Consider the following 6573-nt stretch of genomic DNA (forward strand, 5'->3'; position numbering starts at 1 on the left):
GGTCGCGTGGCCTAATGGATAAGGCGTCTGACTTCGGTGTTAACTCAAGTGGTTATCAGAAGATTGCAGGTTCGAGTCCTGCCGCGGTCGTTTTACTCGCTGGGTGAAAATTTGTCCGACGTGCGCCCGAAATGTTTTGCACCCGACCGTTTCGAACAGTCGGATGGAACAGAAATCCCTAAATTACTTTGCTTTCAGAAATTGACTCCACATTTTCAAAATTGTAGATCTGGGTGCACGGGCAGGACATAGTGTCAAAGTGACTTTATTTCTACTGTTTGGATTCAGAAATGTTCGGCGAATCCATTGTGCTCTGTCGGTATGGGTCCGAATCCCATCCGTGTCGTTATTGTATTGAACTTTTGTTATGGCCCACCATAAGTTTTGTACAATCAAAATGGGCTTGAAAGCTATTAATACCAATCCGACACCGGTGTTTTAAGTCTGTATCCCTGGATTGTTTATATTTTGTTGAAATGGAGAGGGACAACTTGTCTTATAAACCATGATGTGGAGATGCCGGGGATGGACTGGGGTGGACAAATGTAAGGAATCTTACAACACCAGGTTATAGTCCAACAGTTCTATTTGAAAATAAAACTGTTGGACTATAACCTGGTGTTGTTAGATTCCTTACACTTGTCTTATCAAGTAAGACTTTCTTAAATTTAAATGCTCTGAAGCTGCATTGCCGTTTGTGTGAGAATAGATGCACCAACTAGACTAGCGCTAATACACATTTCCTAATACAAAACACACACACATTAAACTCTTGTGCAGTATTTGTCGGAGGTCACCCACAGGAGGAGGTCAGGGCCTGGTGCATCACAGACATTACTCACCAACATTTTGTGGGAAGAGATGAGAAATGCAATAGGATAAGACCAGATAGTCTGGAGAGAGTGTGGGAATACAACAGGATGAATAGAGCGAGATATAAGATGTACTGACAGGGGATAAGGAAGGGAAGATCATGACTGATACCCATGGTTTCCCTTGCAGAGACCGACGAACAAAAGATAGATGTTATTGCGCAGACGTATTGAGGGAGAAGGCGCAACAAAGTGGCTTGGCAAATGTATCAATAACATAACGTTCGGAAATAATTAAATTTATGTGGGTGCCGTGGCTTAGTGGTTAAAACACCTGTCTTATCAACCGAAGTATTTCTGAGTTCAAATCACAGCTGGTGCATTTCGCTCATGTTAAATCCCAGCGGTTCCTTTCGCAAAGTCCTCCTCACCAACATCTCGGGACTTGTGCCAAAAATTGGCCAGAGTTGTCCGACAGACAAGTCAAGTAACAGCCTGACACAGCCATGTTCATCGAATCAGAGCTTTCAGCCAAAGTCCCCGACTCTTCCATCACCATCCCTGGGGAGCTCCTGTCCCTCCGGCTGCACAGACCAACCAGCGATGGAAGCACAGTCATAAATATCTCGAAGCGAGTGTCCCTGGGAGTCTTCAACATTAACTCAGGACCACATCATGGCGTCAGGTCAAACATGGGGAAGGGAGAGAAAGACAGCCAATGGGAGGCGGGGGGGAGAGAGAGAGACAATCTGTGTGTGTGTGAGAGGGGAGGGTCTGGGAGGCTCGGGTTGTGGGGGGGGAGAGTGTGTGTTGGAGGTAATGAGCGGGTGGGAGAGCATGGACCGCCTGTGTCTGAGGTAACCGGCGTAACTATGGATGGGTGTGCGCAGATAGCTGACAGACTGGGCGAGAGTATTGAATGGGGGAATCAGACCTCGCCTCCTCAGGCCGCCCACCTCGCTGGGGAGGGTGAGGCTGACCAGCCTTCTGATGGGGTCTTTATGTGCAGGAACCTCAATCTGCAAACGGAACAATATTAATGAGACCCTTCTGGATTAACAGAGTTGTTTTTCAAAGAATTCCAGATGGTCAGCTTGTTTTAACATCACTCGTCGAACCACGAGGCCCCTTCATCAAGGTTGTTTTTCAAGGTTGGCCAGTTTGTGTGACCGCGCTCGTCACGATCCCGGCCCACGCGCTTTCTTTGGGTTATTGTTCGGCTCCTTTGGGTCTTTGCGCCTCTTTGGTCACGTGGCTGCCTTGCCTCACACTGGGGGTGGGTGAGACGGGTCAGTCACCAATCAAAGTTTAAGAAAAAACGTCAATATTTCCCTCCTGCCAATATTCTCCCCTGGGTCCCCACTCAGAGAGCCGGGGGACAGCTCCCTCAGACGGCTGGGCTAATGCACCGTCCAGCGCTGATCCCCAGAGATTAGGAAAATCCCAGGCTCGAGCTCGGGCCTGCTGCTGAGGTTCGACTTCTTGCCTTTGACCTCGGCTCGACATGGGCTCAGTGCCCTCGGGCTTGGTAGGGGGCGGGGGTTTGCGGGGACAACATGTGAGGAGGAGAGTGTGCCTGGCAGCTCTTTAAACTGAGGAGTGGGTGACGAGGAAATTGACTAGAATGGTGCCAGGGATGAGGGACTCCAGTTCCGGGGAAAGACTGAAGAAGCTCGGGTTGTTCCCCCGAGAGCAGTGAAGGTTAATTACATGGAATCACTTTGAGAGTACAGAACAGGGACAGGCCATTCGGCCCATCAAGGCCATGCCGGTGTTTAAGCTCCACACGAGCCTCCTCCCTCCCAACTTCATCTCACCCTATTCTTCTATTCCTTTCTCCCTCTTGTCTTTATCTGCTGTTCGCCCCAACCACTCCTTGTGGGAGTGAGTTCCACATTCTCACCACTCTCTGGGTGAAGAAGTTTCTCCTGAATTCCCTTCATGTCTTAAATGTCTTCATATCTTCTTCGATCTCTCCTTCCAATGTCCTGCCCACCTTGCTGGTCTCTGTGATCAATAGAAACTTCGAAAATAGGAGCAAGAGTAGGCCATTCGGCCCTTCGGGCCTGCTCCACCATTCAAAATTATCATGGCTGATCGTCCAACTCAGTACCCTGTTCCCGCTTTATCCCCATATCCCTTGATCCCTTTAGCATTGAGAAATATATCTATCTCCTTCGTGAATACATCTAATGGCTTGGCCTCAACTGCCTTCTGTGCGAGAGAAATCCACAGGTTCACCACCCTCTGAGTGGAGAAATTTCTCCTCGTCTCTGTTCTAAATGGCATACCCCGTATCCGAAGACTGTGACCCTTGGTTCTGGACTCCCCAGCCATCGGGAATATCCACCCTGCATCCAGTCTGTCTGGTCCTGTTGGAATTTTATATGTTTCGATGAGATCACCTCTCATTCTTCTAAACTCGATTGAATATAGGCCTAATCGACCCAATCTCTCCTCACACGTCAGTCCTGCCATCCCATGAATCAGTCTGGTAAACCTTCGTTGCACTCCCTCCGTGGCAAGGACATCCTTCCTCAGATAAGGAGAACAAAACTGCACACAATACTCCAGATGTGGTCTCACCAAGGCACTGTATAACTGCAGTAAGACATCCCAATCTTCTCACATTCCCCTTTCCCATCCTTTCCTTTATTGTCGATGTACTCAGCGTACGCCTTTTTCTTTAGTTTTAATTTTATTCATTATTCGCGGGTGACTCACCTCCTGACTCCACAAAGCCTTTCCACCATCTACAAGGCACAAGTCAGGAGTGTGATGGAATACTCTCCACTTGCCTGGATGAGTGCAGCTCCAACAACACTCAAGAAGCTCGACACGGTGAAGGTTCCCATCTCTCTCTCTCTCTCCTCCCCTGAAGGTGCTGACTCTGACTAGGTTCAGTTCTACACTCACTGGTTCCCCTCCCTCTACTCCCCTGAAGGTGCTGACTCTGACTGGGTTCAGTTCTACACTCACTGGTTCCCCTATCTCTCCTCCCCTGACGGTGCTGACTCTGACTGGATTCAGTTCTACACTCACTGGTTCCCCTCCCTCTCCTCCCCTGAAAGTCCTGAATCTGACTGGGTTTAGTTCTGCACTCATTGTTTCACTTCCCACTCTCACCTCTCCCCCTCCCCCACCACGAATGACCAGGCTCTGACTGGGTTCAGTTCTGCACTCATTGGTTCCTCTCCCTCTCTCACCCCTCTCCCCCCAAGCACGATGGTCAAGGCTCTGACTGGGTTCAGTTCCACACTCAGTGGTTCCCCTCCCTCTCCTCTCCTGAAGATGCTGACACTGGCTGGGTGTTTATGCTCTCCCCCTCATTTCGACATTCCGTCCCTCCCGATTGCTGCCGCTTTTGGCGACGAACTCTCTCTGACCAGTCACCATTTCTCCTTCATTTAAAGACGGTCCCTAATCTGTCACTATTTCTCCTTCATTTACAGACACTCCCTGACCCGTCACCATTTCTCCTTCATTGAAAGACTCTCCCTGACCTGTCACCATTTCTCCTTCATTTAAAGGCTCTCCCTGACCAGTCACCATTTCTCCTTCATTTACAGTCACGACCTGACCCGTCAACATTTCTCCTTCATTTACAGACACACCCTAACCAGTTCTCTCCTCTCTCCGCATCTCCCACCAGATGTCCGTTCACTTGTGAACAAGGACCTTGCCATCCACAACCTTATTGCGGGTGGCTGCATCTGGAAACATTGGAACAGGAGTGAACCATTCCGCCACAGCTTGGTATCATAACCCTTAATACCCTGGCCAAACAAAAATCTATCAATCTCAATTTTCAAATTTTCAATTGACCCCCAGCCTCAACAGCATTTTGGAGTGAGGAGAGTTCCAGATTTCCACTACCCTTTGTGTGAAGAATTGCTTCTGACATCACCCCTCAACGGCCCAGCTCTAATTTTATGGTGATTCCCCCTTGTTCTAGACTCTCCCAACAGAGGAAACGGTTTCTCTGTATCGACCCTATCAAGTCCTTTAATCATCTGAAACACCTCAATTCGATCACCCCTTAATCTTGTATATTCAAGTAAAGACAAGCCTAGTCTATGCATCGATCCTCATAAATTATATAAGTGATCACTGTAAGTACAGGATAGAAATTCAGAACAGACAGTTTCAGTTTGTGTGGAACATTATTTTCTCCATAGTCCCAAGAAGATGCAAATCCCCCGTCCCACACTCTCCCTCTTTATACCTATTAAGCTGTGAATCCCCCGTCCCACACTCTAACTCCTTGTTCCCATTCAGCTGTAAGTCCCGCGTCTCGCACTCTCCGTCCTTGTCCCCATTCAGCTGTAAATCCCCGTACCACAACAATCTACCTCCTTGTTCCTATTAAGCTGTAAATCCCCAGTCCCACACTCTCCCTCCTCGTTCCGATTAAGCTGTAAACCTCCCGTCCCACACTCTCCCTCTTTGTTCCTATTAAGCTGTAAATCCCCCGTCTCGCACTCTCCCTCCTTGTTCCTATTAAGCTGTAAATCCTCCGTCCCACACTCTCCCTCCTTTTTCCTATTAAGCTGTAAATCACCCGTCCCACACACTCTCCTTCCTTGTTCCCATTCAGCTGTAATTCCCCGTCTCGCACTCTCCCTCATTGTCCCCATTCAGCTGTTAATCCCCGTACCACACACTCTCCCTCCTTGTGCCTATTAAGCTGAAAATCCCCCGTCCCACACTCTCCCTCCTCGTTCCTATTCAGCTGTAAATCCCCCGTCCCACACACTCTTTCCTTGTTCCTGTTCAGCTGTAAATCCCCCGTCCCACACTCTCCCTCCTTGTTCCTATTAATCTGTAAATCCCCCCCACACACACTCTATCTCCTTGACACGTCCTCACTGTTTGAAATCCAAATTCATTGCAGGCTCTAATTTTCTCCCTTTCTCTCCTGAAGGTGCAGCGTGATGGTGGGGTTCGGCCCCAGTCACTGTCTGCCCTCCAGTACCCGGCCAAGTGGTAATTCTGCAGTTGAGAGCCGAAACAGCGACCTGCCGGTATTTCTCTCCGGCAAATCTGAGGCCAACGGTGGCAGATCAACAATAACCTGCATTCACACTGAGCGAAGTCTCAGCAACACCGAGTGCTGCTCAGGCCCTGAATCAGAGCCGGGGGACCCGGCGGACTGGCGGGCGGGGGGCCCCGGACATGTATTAAACCGATCACCCAGCGCCTCCCACGTCCAACCCGCCGCTTCCCGATTTCTTCTCCCGTTTCCACCGAGTCCGACTCGAGACAAGAGACAGGGCAGAGGCGCTCCCAGAATGCGGGGCGGGCCTGGGGAGCTTGCGCCGTCTGAGCGGAAATGCAGCGCCTTGGAGAGATAGAGGGGTTTCTGGGGCGCGGGGAATGTGGGGCCGGTGGCCGCCATTAGTCGCCGGGCGTCGTTCAGTGTTTTATTGCCGGCGTCGCGCACAGAACCGTTTCTCGAAATGCAGACTGAGGAGTTCAGAGCCGGTTTGCTGAACAGACACTGACCGTACAATGTAGAACAGTGTTTTTCAAACTATTTTTCTCGTGACCCAGTGAAAGAAAAACACTACCCCCAGGGACCCAAAACAATAATATCTTCTGACTGCAGTTTTCATCAAATCCCAACAGAGGACAATCCATGCTCGCTCTTCACTTCACTTCACTTCAAGTAATAACTAAAATTAGACATCGACGTCACTTGAAAAATATTTTAAATACAGTATTAATAAAGTAAAAAAAGATCAGGTTGAGTTTCACTTTC

General features: G+C 49.3%; 1 non-coding gene across 1 annotated transcript; it reads left to right on the forward strand.

The window, feature by feature from the left end:
- Positions 1-90, forward strand: trnar-ucg (transfer RNA arginine (anticodon UCG)). Its single transcript is given in 2 exon segments — positions 1-37; positions 55-90. It is a non-coding gene; the product is annotated as a tRNA-Arg (tRNA).
- Positions 91-6573: the final 6483 nt, after the last annotated feature.

This window comes from Heptranchias perlo, chromosome X (assembly GCF_035084215.1).
Source record: "Heptranchias perlo isolate sHepPer1 chromosome X, sHepPer1.hap1, whole genome shotgun sequence".
In the NCBI taxonomy this organism is placed as follows: Eukaryota; Metazoa; Chordata; class Chondrichthyes; order Hexanchiformes; family Hexanchidae; genus Heptranchias; species Heptranchias perlo.